This window comes from Delphinapterus leucas, chromosome X, assembly GCF_059928025.1.
Source record: "Delphinapterus leucas isolate spDelLeu-1000000601 "Yukka" chromosome X, BTC_Dleu_Yukka2, whole genome shotgun sequence".
NCBI lineage: Eukaryota > Metazoa > Chordata > Mammalia > Artiodactyla > Monodontidae > Delphinapterus > Delphinapterus leucas.
This window is the reverse complement of record NC_143150.1, coordinates 125,412,047-125,429,125: the sequence shown is the minus strand read 5'-3', so window position 1 is coordinate 125,429,125 and position 17,079 is coordinate 125,412,047. Positions and strand designations below refer to the sequence as shown.

At 40.0% G+C, this 17,079-nt stretch overlaps 1 non-coding gene across 1 annotated transcript; it reads left to right on the top strand.

The window, feature by feature from the left end:
• Nucleotides 1–655: 655 nt before the first annotated feature.
• Nucleotides 656–762, top strand: LOC115804228 (U6 spliceosomal RNA). The gene has a single exon (XR_004025095.1). It is a non-coding gene; the product is annotated as a U6 spliceosomal RNA (small nuclear RNA).
• The last annotated feature ends 16,317 nt before the right edge of the window (nucleotides 763–17,079 follow it).

Below are 17,079 nucleotides of genomic sequence, written 5' to 3'. Positions count from 1 at the left end.
GCTTTGGTGAACCCAGTTTGACTTCACAATACGCCTTTAGTCTTTGGCTCATGTCGTGCATCATGTCGCACAGGCTGAGAGATGCTTCATCTTTTTTATTTTAAACACATTTTAATCTCAGATATATGTGCCTTTGTAGGCTGCTTGAAGTCATTCTCAGAAGGTAGAGTAAAAATAAACGAATACACAAAGATAGGTTACAAAAGCAAATGAAAAAAAGATAATGGAGTAGCTCTGTGTAATAAGAATTAAGCCCAGTGGCCTTTATGGTGATGAACTAGGAAACTAGGTCACATCTGCATTAGACATGTATTCCTGAGTTTATAGACATTCTAATGACCCTTATTAACAGTGGCTTTAAAAAATATTAATTTTTGCTTTTTTTAAAAGTAGGTATAGATTTTTTTTTCTTTTTTTAGTCTACAGACATTTATTGGTTGCCCACAAACAGTTGAATACATACTTGATGATAAATATTGTGCCAATAGGATAGCCTCTAGAGAACCACCTGCTTATATTGAAACCTTTCATTTGCATTAAACTGCATGCATAATTTAAGCTGACTCTAACACCTCAAAGAGACTCAAAAAGGAATCCATCTTTTCTCAGTGGGCAGAAATAAGTAGGCTCTCTCTAACTGTAAAGAATATGACCCGTGCTTGCTTCAGCAGCACATATACTAAAATTGGAACAGTACAGAGAAGATTAGCATGGCCCCTCTGCAAGGATGACGCGTAAATTCGTGAAGCGTTCCATATTTTTGTATGTGTATGTATAGCTGATTCACTTTGTTATACAGCAGAAACTAACACACCATTGTAAAGCAATTATGCTCCAATAAAGATGTTAAAAAAAAAAAAGAATATGACCCATTTCAGAGAAAAGGGTATTTCTTTAAAGAATCCTATTTGTGTATCAAAAACAATGTGGTTACCTAATATAAGTGCAAAGACATTACAAATGCTGTTTAAAAATTCATGAGTCTAGTGTTTAATATATTCAGAGTAAAGTCAGAGGGTTTTTACAGGAAGATATAAAACAAATGTCCTGTATCCTCGTCACTCCGCTTTTTTCCAGTGTTTCATATTGGCTGTGTAAACAATCAATACTGAATAGTAAAGAGGTGTTGCTGAACAGATAATGGGTTTGAATTAGATAAACTTGGCCTGGGCAGACTGAACATACCGGTGGGGCATATGATTCTTAATCTGATAACTACTAATTTGAAGTCAATAGCTTTAAGATACTGAAGGAAAAAGAGAAACTGCCTTTCTGAGGAGGACAGACAGAGCAGGGAAAAGCAGTGTGACCAGTGTGGGATATGTACATTTTCTCTATCTTTTGAAGTGTTGAAAAAAATATTTCCCTCCATTTATTGGGATAAATTATTTTCTGTAAAGCTTTTTATATCTTAATTAAGTTTTTAACTTTAACTTTATTATTTATTGATTTTTCGGGGGGTGCCATGCCCTGTGGCCTGTGGGATCTTAGTTCCCCGACCAGGGATTGAACCTGGGACCTTGGCAGTGAGAGCACAGAATCCTAACCACTGGACCACCAAGAAATTCCCTAAATTTAATTTTAAATAAATTTTAAAATTTAGAAGCATAAAAATATTTTAAAATGACTAGCTCTCATAAAAATAGTTGCAATTCTATTAAAAATAAACATGGGTTACCTGGGCCATGATTATTAATTTGCTAAGTAGATATATACATATGCTTTTATTTTGGGTTCCATCAGCATCTTAGTTCAATTTAGGGGAAAGCGGGTAAGCACAGAGAAGCAGAATAAGGTAGATCAGAGCCAGACGTCAGAAGATCTGGGTTTATGACCCAGTTTTGCAGCTCTCTTTACTAGCTGTGACCATAGTCAAAGTCTGTTTATGCCTCAGTTTCTCATGGTGTAAAATGTAGATAATGAGACCTATTTCTCTGTGTCAGAAAGTTACCTTGATGAGTAAATGAGAAATTGGTGGGATAATGTTTGCAAATAGAAAATTGATATACATAAGCAGACACTATTAATTTCTTATAAACAGAAAATTCATTTAAAATATTTATGATGTTACTGCTATATATAGGGCAATAATCTAGGTCTTATGAAGATTAAAAAAAATAAATCAGATATGGTTTCTATAGTTCATTCCAAAAGCTTATAGTAACACAGGATCAACAAACTTGCTGTGAGGAGACAAGTGGGAAACACATAAGGGTTTGGGGGCCAGATTGCCTCTATTGCAATTACTCAACTCTGCCATTATAGGGCAAAAGCAGCCATAGACAATATGTAAAATAGTGAACATGGCTCTGTTACAATAAAACTTTATTTACAAAAACATGCAGTGGGCCAGATTTTGTCCACGAGCTGTGGTTTACTGACACTGGGTCTAATCAGAGAGAATATGTGCACGTAACACTATAATATGCGGGCAGAGCACTAGGTGTTACAAACGAAATAGATGAAGAGTGAAGGACATCATCTAGGTGAGATAAGAAAGTCTTCCAGGAGATTATAAATTTGAGTGAGGCCTTGAAGGATGTGGTCATGTTTGGATTTGTAAGCTGGAGGAAGACATTCCCAGCAGAAAAGATAGCATAAGAAAAGGTATAAAGTGGGAACATGAAGGAAGTATTTCAAGAAGAATGAGCAATTTGTTTGGCAAATTTGTAGTCGTAGAGTGAGAAGAATTCACTAGAGTGGATGTAAGAATGGAAAAACATATATAATCATTTAAACATAAGCTGTATTATTTCTGACCTCACCCCACCCCCTTGATGAATACTAAGCTGTAGTTGTTGGGAAAGGATTTCTTCTAATTTTGGTTAGTCAGAATACTCCTACATGTTTCTATGTTGCAGAGTCATTTTAGGTATTTCTAAGGATATACTGCAACTTGTAATTATTCCCAAGAATGGTTTGTCTGTCTTCGTGGTTCTATACACATTCTTCATCAGTCAACAAAGAATTGCACATAAGTTGGCCACTATGAGGACAGAACCATGAGGAGGAGTGTCTGATTCAGAACAGGGAGTAATTCTCTAGAGCTACACTGTCCAACATGGTAGCCTCATGTGGTTATTTAAATTTCAATAAAATTAAAAATTCAGTTATTCAGTCATACTAGCCACATTTCAAGTGTGCAGTACCCACCTGTGTCTAGTGGCCACTGTACTGAACAATGCAGATGTAGAACATTTTCACCATTGCAGAAAGTTCTGTTGGACCATGCTGCTCTTAAGAGATAAGAAACCAGCAACCATTATACATTGATTTAGAGTCCTGGGGCTGGAGATTTGGGTGACAGTTATGATATTTAGCAACTGGCTCCATTAACAAATACATCCCTTTCTAAGTATTAGTTTTGTCACTTGTGATATGGGGTAATAATAGTACTTACAGGTGGTGATAAGATAAAATGATGCACAGCTCTTTGGAAGCTGTAAAATACTACATAAACATATGACATTGCTGTTATTTCAGTGATACCATCTCTGTGCCTTCAGGCAATTTCCGTTATTTTCCTTTTTTGCTTCCATGTACAAAATCATGTCATTTGCGAATAGAGATAGTTTTGCTTTTTCCTTTCCATTCTGGATGCCTTTTATTTCATTTTCCTGCCTAATTGCTCTGACGTGAATCTCCAATACAGTGTTGAATAGAAAATGGTTAGAGCAATCACTAATCATTAGAGAAATGCAAATCAAAACCACAGTGAGGTATCACCTCATACGGTCAGAATGGCCATCATCCAAAACTCTACAAACATTAAAGGCTGGAGAGGGTGTGGAGAAAAGGGAGCCCTCCTGCACTGTTGGTGGGAATGTAAATTGATACAGCCACTATGGAGAACAGTATGCAGGTTCCTTAAAAAACTAAAAATAGAACTACCATATGACCCAGCAATTGTACTACTGGGTATATACCCTGAGAAAACCATAATCCAAAAAGACACATGTTCCACAATGTTCATTGCAGCACTATTTACAATAGCCAGGACATGGAAGCAACCTAAGTGTCCATCAACAGATGAATGGATAAAGAAGATGTGCCACGTATATACAATGGAATATTACTCAGCCATAAAAAGGAACGAAATTGAGTTATTTATAGTGAGGTGGATGGACCTAGAGGCTGTCATACAGAGTGAAGTAAGTCAGAAAAAGAAAAACAAATACCGTATGCTAACGCACATATATGGAATCTAAAAAAATGGTACTGATGAACCTAGTGGCAGGACAGGAATAAAGATGCAGACGTAGAGAACGGACTTGAGGACACAGTGGGGAAGGGGAAGCTGGGACGAAGTGAGAGAGTAGCATTGACGTACATACACTACCAAATGTAAACTAGATAGCTAGTGGGAAGCAGCTGCATAGCACAGGGAGATCAGCTCGGTGCTTTGTGACCACCTAGAGGGGTGGGATAGGGAGCGTGGGAGGGAGGGCGACGCAAGAGGGAGGAGATATGGGGACATATGTATATGTATAACTGACTCACTTTGTTATAAAGCAGAAACTAACACACCATTGTAAAGCAATTATAGTCCAATAAAGATATTAAAAAAATAAAAGTAAAGAAAATGGTTAGAACAGACATTCATGTCTAGTTTCTGATCTTAAGGGGAAGGTTTTCAGTCTTTCGCCATTAAGTATGACGTTATCTGTAGGTTATTTGCTGGTGCCCTTTATCAGGTTAAGGAAGTTCCCTTCTTTTTTTTTTATTTTTATTGGAGTATAGTTGATTTACAATGTTGTGTTTGTTTCAGGTATACAGCAAACTGAATCAGTTATACATATACATATATCCACTCTCTTTTTTTAAAATTCTTTTCCTACATAGGCCATTCAGAGTATTGAGTAAAGTTCCTTGTGCTATACAGCAGGTTCTTATTAGTTATCTATTTCATATATCGTAGTGTGTATATGTCAGTCCCAATCTCCCAATTTATCCCTCCCCACCCTTATCCCCTGGTAGCCATAAGTTTGTTTTCTATATCCGGGACTCTACTTCTGTTTTGTAAATAAGTTCATTTGTACCCTTTTTTGGGGGAAGTTCCCTTCTTTTCTAAGTCTCTTGATTTTGTTTTGTTTTTTATCATGAAAATGTGTTGGTCCCTCCTCCCTTGTCTCATTCAATTTGCTTATCACCTTTTCTTTGCTCCTTCACTTATTATTCTTTTCTGTCTTAGCTCTTTATAGGTATGGAAACCAACTATGTGAGGCTGTACGTAGCATCCCCCAAAGAATTTCCTTTCCAGGAAGGTCAGACAAGAGGACATGGATGCATTAGACAACCCCCTGGCACCTACGTTAAGGCTACTGCTAAAAAATCAATGCCGAGTTCATGTTCTACCACAGTGGGAAATGTTATTTCTTGGCAGAAGAACTGTATACCATTAATGTTTACTATTTATTTATTTTGCCACGCCATGCAGCATGCGGGATCTTAGTTCCCCAACAAGGGATCGAACCTGTGCCCCCTGCAGTGGAAGCGTGGAGCCTTAACCACTGGACTACCAGGGAAGTCCCACAAGTTATTTTTTTGAGATGGGGAATAGTGGAGTTTATTCATTGATGTGGTAGTCTGCTATGGGGGAGAAGAGGACAGGAGAGTGAGAGAAAAAAATAAAGATATGATGAAGCATCAGAAAGGAAGTTGGGGAAACTATATGAGCAAAGACAAGGACGTGGAAATAATCGTGGAATGTTCAAGAGCTAGTGAGTGATGAGACTGAGCTGATGTATATGAGAGCAGGTGTTTTTGTAACATAAGTAGGTAGCATGTGAGTCCTAGAGGTCCTCCATAAAACTTTAATTTGTGGACAGACCTAATTTCAGATCTGGAATCCCATGGAAACAGTGGTTTCCTGGTTGAGAGGGAGTCATTAAACAGTCTGTAGGATTCTAAGGAAATTATCTCTTAATAGAACAAAAAAATAACTTGCCAGTTCTTTTTTTTAAAATTTTTTATTGAAGTATAGTTAACTCAATGTTGTGTTAGTTTCAAGCGTACAGCAGTGATTCAGTTTTATATATATATACATATATTCTTTTTCAGATTCTTTCCCATTACGTGCCATCACAAGATACTGAGTATAGTTCCCTATGCTCAAGGAATCTTTAAATTTTATTTATTTATTTATTTATTTATTTATTTTTGGCCATGCCACACGGCATGCAGGATCCTAGTTCCCTGACCAGGGATTGAAGCCATGCCCCCTGCAATGGAGGCGTGGAGCCCTAACCACTGGACTGCCAGGGAATTCCCTGCTAGTTCATTATAATCACAAATTTAGCAGTGTATTTCAGTGTTTCAAAGCCCTTTTCTTCAGGAAAGGTGAACATGTCTTATTGTTGTCGTCTTCCATTTTATCCCCAACCTTCCCTTATTTTCTGCATATTAGATTTTATAGTCTCCCAAAGATCTCACCACTGTGGGGTACATGGTAGGCATCATCTCCAGGGCCCTTATGTGTTATATTCCTTTTTATCCAGCTCAGTATCAAACTTCCTTTGTTTTAGTTGCAGTGCCAATTTGCTGACTCACTTAATTTACTTGACCAGAGTATTTTCTCCGGCTCCGATGATGTCAGTCCCATCCTCTTAACTCCTGCATCCGTGGAAGGCTAGGATCAGCTTCTTCATTGTCCATCTCCCCTTTCCGAGACACTGACCATTTTTACAGTTTCCTCTGCCTTCTGGGAATCAGCCTTCACCTAGCTTCCTCTTGATTCCAAAGAGACCTGACAAATGTACTTACACTAAGTTATGAGGAGCTTCATATGTTATCTCTCCCCAGAGTGCAAACATTTAAAAATGGGATGGCAAAGAGTGGTGTGGTGGGCAGCTTCTGACATGGCCCCCGGTGAGCTCTGCCTCCTGTGTGGAGGAGGGAATTCTGATTCCCTCACTGTGTGATTCCCTCCCCTTGAGTGTGGGTCTAACTTAGTGACTTGCTTCTGTTTCCAGTTAAGGGCTTGTGTGCCCACGGCACAGAAAGGCAAACTCTGACAGCTGGTGTTTGCAGCAAAGTAAGGGTTATGTAGCAATAGATAATTAATACAAGTGGACAGTACATACTCCAAAGTAATGACTTCCAAATGGTGAGCATCCAGATGTGCAGAAACAAGAAGGGCAATATTTTGGAGCAGAGGCTGTCCCTGGCTCAGCTCCATGGAGACAATTGCCCACTCTTAAACATAAGGTCATCGTTACTGGTAGCAGCTAAGAACCTTACAGTCCATAAAATCAACTCTTCAGGATTTGTTTTGCTCAATTTACAATTACCTGACATACGTGAACCTCACATAGGCCAATTTCTGAGGTTATTAGGTTTTTTCTCCTTTTTGATTTGACCCAGATAAGTTGTCATTGACCTGCACCACGTTTGTACTCATGCAGTTCTGCAACTTGTCAGAATTATTTCAACTGCTTCTCTCTAGCTGTCAGCAGCATCCCCTAGCTTGGCACTATTAGGAAAATATTGTGTGAGTATACTCTTTAAGCCCATTACCTAAATCACAAAGGAAGCATCCTGGTGTAGGAGAATGAATCCTTTTGGAACTGACTTAATACGGATCACGTATTAGTACTTCTTTGAAAATGGTTCTCAAATCAGATATGTTATTTAAAGTATATTTTCCTAGTTTTTTTGAGAAGCATGGAATGTGCTTATCAAAAGTCTTGCTAGACCCAGATCTCATTTCTCTCCTCCGTGTCCCCCAAGCCAAGCATGGAAAGGTGTCTGCTCAGGTTCCCCCACCTTCATCCAGAGGATGCCAGACTCAGATTTGTCAGCGTGAGTCCTGGCCGTCAGCAATGCAGCTGTGCAGACAGTAAGCAGCGACAGGAAACGGTTGGGGGCGGCCAGGGCGAGGGAGCTTCTTATGGTCTGTCATTCTGTCTCTGCTTAAACAAGAGAGGGGACAACTGCTGCCCATGAAGGACCACGCTGCTGTCCCTCTCACCTGTGGTATTTGTCCTTCTATGAGTAGTAAATAGCCTGTCTTTATACCATTGAGATTTTACAATGCCAAGTGGATGCTACCTGACTTATAGTTACAAGTTATTTTTAATGCTGCATTCCAGTTGTTTTGTGAGCCTGGAAGCTCACTTCTGCAAACTCAAACCTTTGACAAGGTCTGACTTGCATGATACAATATAGGCATCCCTGTCTGCTCGGTGCCTATTTTGCAGAGAATTAAGCCAGATATTGTGGAAAGAAAGAAAGAAAGCAAAGATAGTGTCCTTCCATCAGAGTTTTCAGTACTTGGAAGAGGAAATAACAGAATTTTAAAAGTCTATGGATACAAAAAAAAAAAAAGAGAAATATATACATACTTGATTGTGTGTGTGTGTGTGTGTGTGTGTGTGTTGTGTGGGTGTGGGTGTGTGCGCATGTTTGAGGAATTCTAGAGATAGCTGTGCCAGAATGGCTGCTGAGAATATACAGCATTAAGTGCTCTGTGAGTTTATCGAGTGTAAGTTTCTGTGGGAGCAATAACCGTACAAGTGCCGAAGGCTGCGACAGAGAAGTGGGATAAAGGATGTGAAGGTGCAGTTGTGATGATTAAATTGCAAATCTCCCTCTATTTTCCAATAAATAACAGTATAAAGTAACATTCTAGACGGTAAAGGACAAACAACGTTAGCTTAATGAGGGTTCTGTGGTTGGACCCCAAGATATGTAAGGAAGGGCAAGAGTACGTGAGTTTTCTTTGCTGCATTTCTGTAACTGGCAGCAACACTATGCTGGATTTTGAAAAAAGAAGAAAAAAATCTTGGCTTCTTATTTTTTTTTTTTTTTTTAATTGTATAAGCAAATTCATTTTATTTTTACTATCAACTGCAAGTATACATATTAATTCCCCTTCAATTCGATACTTATTCATTTATTGCCTTGAAAAGCCTCCTTTCTAAACTCCATGTTATCTAATATAAAAATCAACAGATAACACTCACTGCTTCATTGACCAGAATGGCCAAAAAATTATTAGAGAAATGGATAATCAGTAAAATGTACCCACAAGCAATAACAAGGGATAGAAGAAAATTGACAAAACTGGTTAATTCACAAACCGAAAAGTCAGACACTGAATAACTCAGAATTTGATTAAGTAAGAATAGCCCAATAGCACTGAAGTGTCAATAATTTCATCTCTATTATCTTAGATGGCTTTACTTTACATCCTTCCAAATATTGGAGCTAACTATTTTCTAATGTGATAGTTAAGACTGAACAGTGGTCTCTGAAAAAGCCTGGAAAGAAGTGGCAAATAGCCTAAACGAATACTTCTGAACTTTTATCCAATAGAAATTTTTTTTTTTTTAAACATCTTTATTGGGGTATAATTGCTTTACAATTGTGTGTTAGTTTCTGCTTTATAACAAAGTGAATCAGTTATACATATACATATGTTCCCATATGTCTTCCCTCTTGCGTCTCCCCCCCTCCCACTCTCCCTATCCCACCCCTCCAGGCTGTCACAAAGCACCGAGCTAATATCCCTGTGCCTTGCGGCTGCTTCCCCCTAGCTATCTACCTTACTACGTTTGTTAGTGTGTATATGTCCATGACTCTCTCTCGCCCTGTCAAAGCTCACCCTTCCCCCTCCCCATATCCTCAAGTCCGTTCTCCAGTAGGTCTGCGTCTTTATTCCTGTCTTACCCCTAGGTTCTTCATGACATTTTTTTTCCCCTTAAATTCCATATATATGCGTTAGCATACGGTATTTGTCTTTTTCTTTCTGACTTACTTCACTCTGTATGACAGACTCTAGGTCTATCCATCTCATTACAAATAGCTCAATTTCATTTCTTTTTAAGGCTGAGTAATATTCCATTGTATATATGTGCCACATCTTCTTTATCCATTCATCCGATGATGGGCGCTTAGGTTGTTTCCATCTCCGGGCAATTGTAAATAGAGCTGCAATGAACATTTTGGTACATGACTCTTTTTGAATTTTGGTTTTCTCAGGGTATATGCCCAGTAGTGGGATTGCTGGGTCATATGGTAATTCTATTTGTAGTTTTTTAAGGAACCTCCATACTGTTCTCCATAGTGGCTGAACCAATTCACATTCCCACCAGCAGTGCAAGAGTGTTCCCTTTTCTCCACACCCTCTCCAGCATTTATTGTTTCTAGATTTTTTGATGATGGCCATTCTGACTGGTGTGAGATGATATCTCATTGTAGTTTTGATTTGCATTTCTCTAATGATTAATGATGTTGAGCATTCTTTCATGTGTTTGTTGGCATTCTGTATATCTTCTTTGGAGAAATGTCTATTTAGGTCTTCTGCCCATTTTTGGATTGGGTTGTTTGTTTTTTTGTTATTGAGCTGCATGAGCTGCTTGTAAATTTTGGAGATTAATCCTTTGTCAGTTGCTTCATTTGCAAATATTTTCTCCCATTCTGAGGGTTGTCTTTTGGTCTTGATTATGGTTTCCTTTGCTGTGCAAAAGCTTTGAAGTTTCATTAGGTCCCATTTGTTTATTTTTGTTTTTATTTCCATTACTCTAGGAGGTGGGTCAGAAAGGATCTTGCTGTGATTTATGTCATAGAGTGTTCTGCCTATGTTTTCCTCTAAGAGTTTGATAGTTTCTGGCCTTACATTTAGCTCTTTAATCCATTTTGAGCTTATTTTTGTGTATGGTGTTAGGGAGTGATCTAATCTCATACTTTTACATGTACCTGTCCAGTTTTCCCAGCACCATTTATTGAAGAGGCTGTCCTTTCTCCACTGTACATTCCTGCCACCTTTATCAAAGATAAGGTGTCCATATGTGCGTGGGTTTATCGCTGGGCTTTCTATCCTGTTCCATTGATCTATCTTTCTGTTTTTGTGCCAGTACCATACTGTCTTGATTACTGTAGCTTTGTAGTATAGTCTGAAGTCAGGGAGCCTGATTCCTCCAGCTCCTTTTTTCGTTCTCAAGATTGCTTTGGCTATTCGGGGTCTTTTGTGTTTCCATACAAATTGTGAAAGTTTTTGTTCTAGTTCTGTGAAAAATGCCAGTGGTAGTTTGATAGGGATTGCATTGAATCTGTAGATTGCTTTGGGTAGTAGAGTCATTTTCACAATGTTGATTCTTCCCATCCAAGAACATGGTATATCTCTCCATCTATTTGTATCATCTTTAATTTCTTTCATCAGTGTCTTATAATTTTCTGCATACAGGTCTTTCGTCTCCTTAGGTAGGTTTATTCCTAGATATTTTATTCTTTTTGTTGCAATGGTAAATGGGAGTGTTTTCTTGATTTCACTTTCAGATTTTTCATCATTAGTATATAGGAATGCCAGAGATTTCTGTGCATTAACTTTGTATCCTGCTACTTTACCAAATTCATTGATTAGCTCTAGTAGTTTTCTGGTAGCATCTTTAGGATTCTCTATGTATAGTATCATGTCATCTGCAAACAGTGACAGCTTTACTTCTTCTTTTCCGATTTGGATTCCTTTTATTTCCTTTTCTTCTCTGATTGCTGTGGCTAAAACTTCCAAAACTATGTTGAATAAGAGTGGTGAGAGTGGGCAACCTTGTCTTGTTCCTGATCTTAGTGGAAATGCTTTCAGTTTTTCACCATTGAGGATGATGTTTGCTGTGGGCTTGTCATATATGGCCTTTATTATGTTGAGGAAAGTTCCCTCTAGGCCTATTTTCTGCAGGGTTTTTAGCATAAATGGGTGTTGAATTTTGTCGAAAGCTTTCTCTGCATCTATTGAGATAATCATATGGTTTTTCTCCTTCAATTTGTTAATATGGTTTATCACATTGATAGATTTGCGTATATTGAAGAATCCTTGCATTCCTGGTATAAACCCCACTTGATCATGGTGTATGATCCTTTTAATGTGCTGTTGGATTCTGTTTGCTAGTATTTTGTTGAGGATTTTTGCATCTATGTTCATCAGTGATATTGGCCTGTAGTTTTCTTTCTTTGTGACATCCTTGTCTGGTTTTGGTATCAAGGTGATGGTGGCCTCGTAGAAGGAATTTGGGAGTGTTCCTCCCTCTGCTATATTTTGGAAGAGTTTGAGAAGGATAGGTGTTAGCTCTTCTCTAAACGTTTGATAGAATTCACCTGTGAAGCCATCTGGTCCTGGGCTTTTGTTTGTTGGAAGATTTTTAATCACAGTTTCAATTTCAGTGCTTGTGATTGGTCTGTTCATATTTTCTATTTCTTCCTGATTCAGTCTTGGCAGGTTGTGCATTTCTAAGAATTTGTCCATTTCTTCCAGATTGTCCATTTTATTGGCATAGAGTTGCTTGTAGTAATCTCTTATGATTTTTTTTATTTCTGCAGTGTCAGTTGTTACTTCTCCTTTTTCATTTCTAATTCTATTGATTTGAGTCTTCTCCCTTTTTTTCTTGATGAGTCTGGCTAGTGGTTTATCTATTTTGTTTATCTTCTCAAAGAACCAGCTTTTAGTTTTATTGATCTTTGCTATCGTTTCCTTCATTTCTTTTTCATTTATTTCTGATCTGATTTTTATGATTTCTTTCCTTCTGCTAGCTTTGGGGTTTTTTTGTTCTTCTTTCTCTAATTGCTTGAGGTGCAAGGTTAGGTTGTTTATTCGAGATGTTTCCTGCTTCTTAAGGTGGGCTTGTATTGCTATAAACTTCCCCCTTAGAACTGCTTTTGCTGCATCCCATAGGTTTTGGGTCGTTGTGTCTCCATTGTCATTTGTTTCTAGGTATTTTTTTATTTCCTCTTTGATTTCTTCAGTGATCACTTCATTATTAAGTAGTGTATTGTTTAGCTTCCATGTGTTTGTATTTTTTACAGATCTTTTCCTGTAATTGATATCTAGTCTCATGGCGTTGTGGTCAGAAAAGATACTTGATACAATTTCAATTTTCTTAAATTTACCAAGGCTTGATTTGTGACCCAAGATATGATCTATCCTGGAGAATGTTCCATGAGCACTTGAGAAAAATGTGTATTCTGTTGTTTTTGGATGGAGTGTCCTATAAATATCAATTAAGTCCATCTTGTTTAATGTATCATTTAAAGCTTGTGTTTCCTTATTTATTTTCATTTTGGATGATCTGTCCATGGGTGAAAGTGGGGTGTTAAAGTCCCCTACTATGAATGTGTTACTGTCAATCTCCTGTTTTATGGCTGTTAGTATTTGCCTTATGTATTGAGGTGCTCCTATGTTGGGTGCATAAATATTTACAATTGTTATATCTTCTTCTTGGATTGATCCCTTGATCATTATGTAGTGTCCTTCTTTGTCTCTTGTAATAGTCCTTATTTTAAAGTCTATTTTGTCTGATATGAGAATTGCTACTCCAGCTTTCTTTTGGTTTCCATTTGCATGGAATATCTTTTTCCATCCCCTTATTTTCAGTCTGTATGTGTCTCTAGGTCTGAAGTGGGTCTCTTGTAGACAGCATATATAAGGGTCTTGTTTTTGTATCCATTCAGCCAATCTGTGTCTTTTGGTGGGAGCATTTAGTCCATTTACATTTAAGGTAATTATCGATATGTATGTTCCTATTCCCATTTTCTATATTGTTTTGGGTTCGTTATTATAGGTGTTTTCCTTCTCTTGTGTTCCTTGTCTAGAGAAGTTCCTTTAGCATTTGGTGTAAAGCTGGTTTGGTGGTGCTAAACTCTCTCAGCTTTTGCTTGTCTGTAAAGGTTTTAATTTCTCCATCAAATCTGAATGAGATCCTTGCTGGGTAGAGTAGCCTTGGTTGCAGGTTTTTCTCCTTCATCACTTTCAGTATGTCCTGCCACTCCCTTCTGGCTTGTAGGGTTTCTGCTGAGAGGTCAGCTGTTAACCTTATGGGGATTCCCTTGTGTGTTATTTGCTGTTTTTCCCTTGCTGCCTTTAATATGCTTTCTTTGTATTTAATTTTTGACAGTTTGATTAATATGTGTCTTGGCGTATTTCTCCTTGTATTTATCCTGTATGGGACTCTCTGTGCTTCCTGGACTTGATTAACTATTTCCTTTCCCATATTAGGGAAGTTTTCAACTATAATCTCTTCAAATATTTTCTCAGTCCCTTTCTTTTTCTCTTCTTCTTCTGGAACCCCTATAATTCGAATGTTGGTGCGTTTAATGTTGTCCCAGAGGTCTCTGAGACTGTCCTCAGTTCTTTTCATTCTTTTTTCTTTATTCTGCTCTGCAGTAGTTATTTCCACTATTTTATCTTCCAGGTCACTTATCCGTTCTTCTGCCTCAGTTATTCTGTTATTGATCCCATCTAGAGTACTTTTAATTTCATTTATTGCGTTGTTCATCATTGCTTGTTTCATCTTTATTTCTTCTAGGTCCTTGTTAACTGCTTCTTGCATTTTGTCCATTCTACTTCCAAGATTTCGGATCATCCTTACTATCATTATTCTGAATTCTTTTTCAGGTAGACTGCCTATTTCCTCTTCATTTGTTAGGTCTGGTGCATTTTTATCTTGCTCCTTCATCTGCTGTGTGTTTTTCTGCCTTCTCATTTTGCTTATCTTACTGTGTTTGGGGGTCTCCTTTTTGCAGGCTGCACGTTCGTAGTTCCCGTTGTTTTTGATGTCTGTCTCCAGTGGCTAAGGTTGTTTCAGTGGGTTGTGTAGGCTTCCTGGTGGAGGGGACTAGTGCCTGTGTTGTGGTGGATGAGGCTGGATCTTGTCTCTCTAGTGGGCAGGTTCACGTCTGGTGGTGTGTTTTGGGGTGTCTGTGGCCTTATTATGATTTTAGGCAGCCTCTCTGCTAATGGGTGGGGTTGTGTTCCTGTTTTGCTAGTTGTTTGGCATAGGTTGTCTAGCACTGTGGCTTGCTGGTCGTTGAGTGAAGCTGGGTGCTGGTGTTAAGATGGAGGTCACTGGGAGATTTCCACCGTTTAATATTATGTGGAGCTGGGAGGTCTCTTGTTGACCAGTGTCCTGAAGTTGGCTCTCCTACTTCAGAGGCAGAGCCCTGACTCCTGGCTGGAGCACCAAGAGCCTTTCATCCACACGGCTCAGAATAAAAGGGAGAAAAAGTAGAGAGAATTAGTAGAAGTATGAGGAAAGAAAGAAGGAAAGGAGGAAAGGAAGGAAGGAAGAAAGAAGCAAAGAAGGAAAGAAAGGAGGGAGGGAGGAAGGAAGGAAGGAAGGAGGGAAAGAAGGAAAAAAGACAGAAAGAAAGAAGATACAGTAAAAATAAAATAAAGTATAATATAGTTATTGAATTAAAAAATATTTAGAAAAAAAAAAAGAGGGACGGATAGAACCTTAGGACAAATGTTGGAAGCAAAGCTATACAGAGAAAATCTTACACAGAAGCATACACATACACCTTCACAAAAAGAGGTAAAGGGGGAAAAATCATAAATCTTGCTCTCAGAGACCACCTCCTCAATTTGGGGTGATTCGTTGTCTAAAGGAGGGAAGGACGGAAAGAAAGAAAGAAAGAAAGAAGGAACGACGGTAAAGTATAATAAAGTTATTACAATTAAAATTAATTATTGAGAAAAAAAATTTTTTTTTAAAAACCATGGACGGATAGAGCCCTAGGACAAATGGTGGAAGCAAGAGTATACAGACAAGATCTCACACATAAGCATACACGTACACATTCACAAAAAGAGGAAAAGGGAAAAAAAATCATAGATCTCGCTCCTAAATTCCACCTCTTCAATTTGGGATCATTCCTTGTCTATTCAGGTATTCCACAGATGCAGGGTATATCAAATTGATTGTGGAGCTTTAATCCGCTGCTTCTGAGGCTGCTGGGAAAGATTTCCCTTTCTCTTCTTTGTTCTCACAGCTCACAGGAGCTCAGCTTTGGATTTGGCCCTGCCTCTGCGTGTAGGTCGCTGGAGGGCGTCTGTTTTTTGCTCAGACAGGAAAGGGTTAAAGGGGCCGCTGATTCGGGGGCTCAGGCTCACTGAGGCCGGGGGTGAGGGGGGGGAAGGAGGGGCACTGCGTGCGGGGCGGGCCTGCGGCGTCAGAGGCGGCGTGACGTTGCGGCAGAGGCCGGCGTGACGTTGCACCAGCCTGAGGCCCGCCGTGCGTTCTCCCGGGGAAGTTGTCCCTGGTTCCCGGGAACCTGGCAGTGGCGGGCTGCACAGGCTCCGCGGAAGAGGGGTGTGGAGAGTGACCTGTGCTCGCACACAGGCCCCTTGGTGGCGGCAGCAGCAGCCTTAGCGTCTCCCGCCCGTCTCTGGGGTCCGCGCTTTTAGCCGCGGCTCGCGCCCGTCTCTGGGATTCGCGCTTTTAACCGCGGCTCGCGCCCGTCTCTGGGGTTCGCGCTTTTAGCCGCGGCTCGCGCCCGTCTCTGGAGTTCCTTTAAGCAGCGCTCTTAAACCCCTCTCCTCGCGCACCAGGAAACAAAGAGGGAAGAAAAAGTCTCTTGCCTCTTCGGCAGGTGCAGGCTTTTCCCCGAACTCCCTCCCGGCTAGTCGTGGTGCACTAACCCCTTCAGGCTATGTTCAAGCCGCCAACCCCAGTCCTCTCCCTGCGCTCCGTCCAAAACCGAAACCCGAGCTTCAGCTCGCAGCCCCGCCCGCCCGGGCGGGTGAGCAGACAAGCCTCTCGGGCTGGTGAGTGCCGGTCGGCACCGATCCTCTGTGCGGGAATCTCCCCGCTTTGCCCTCCGCACCCGTCGCTGTGCACTACTCCTCGGTCCCGAAGCCCCCCCCTCCGCCTCCCGCAGTCTCCGCCCGCGGAGGGGCTTCCTAGTGTGTGGAAACTTTTCCTCCTTCACAGCTCCCTCCCACTGGCGCAGGTGCCGTCCTTATTCTTTTGTCTCTGTTTTTTCTTTTTTTCTTTTGCCCTACCCAGGTACGTGGGGAGTTTCTTGCCTTTTGGGAGGTCTGAGGTCTTCTGCCAGCCTTCAGTAGGTGTTCTGTAGGAGTTGTTCCACGTGTAGATGTACTTCTGGTGTATCCGTGGGGAGGAAGGCGATCTCCGCGTCTTACTCTTCCGCCATCTTCAAGGTCCCCCTGCTACTGTTGGAGGGTCTCCTGTAGAGATGGGCGGTGGCTGTGGTTCACCGTGGTGACAAGGACACTGCAGCAGAAGTTCTGGGAAGTACTCCTTGGCGTCTTGGCTTCTTATTTTAATTCCAAGAGTGAGTTCAGACAAA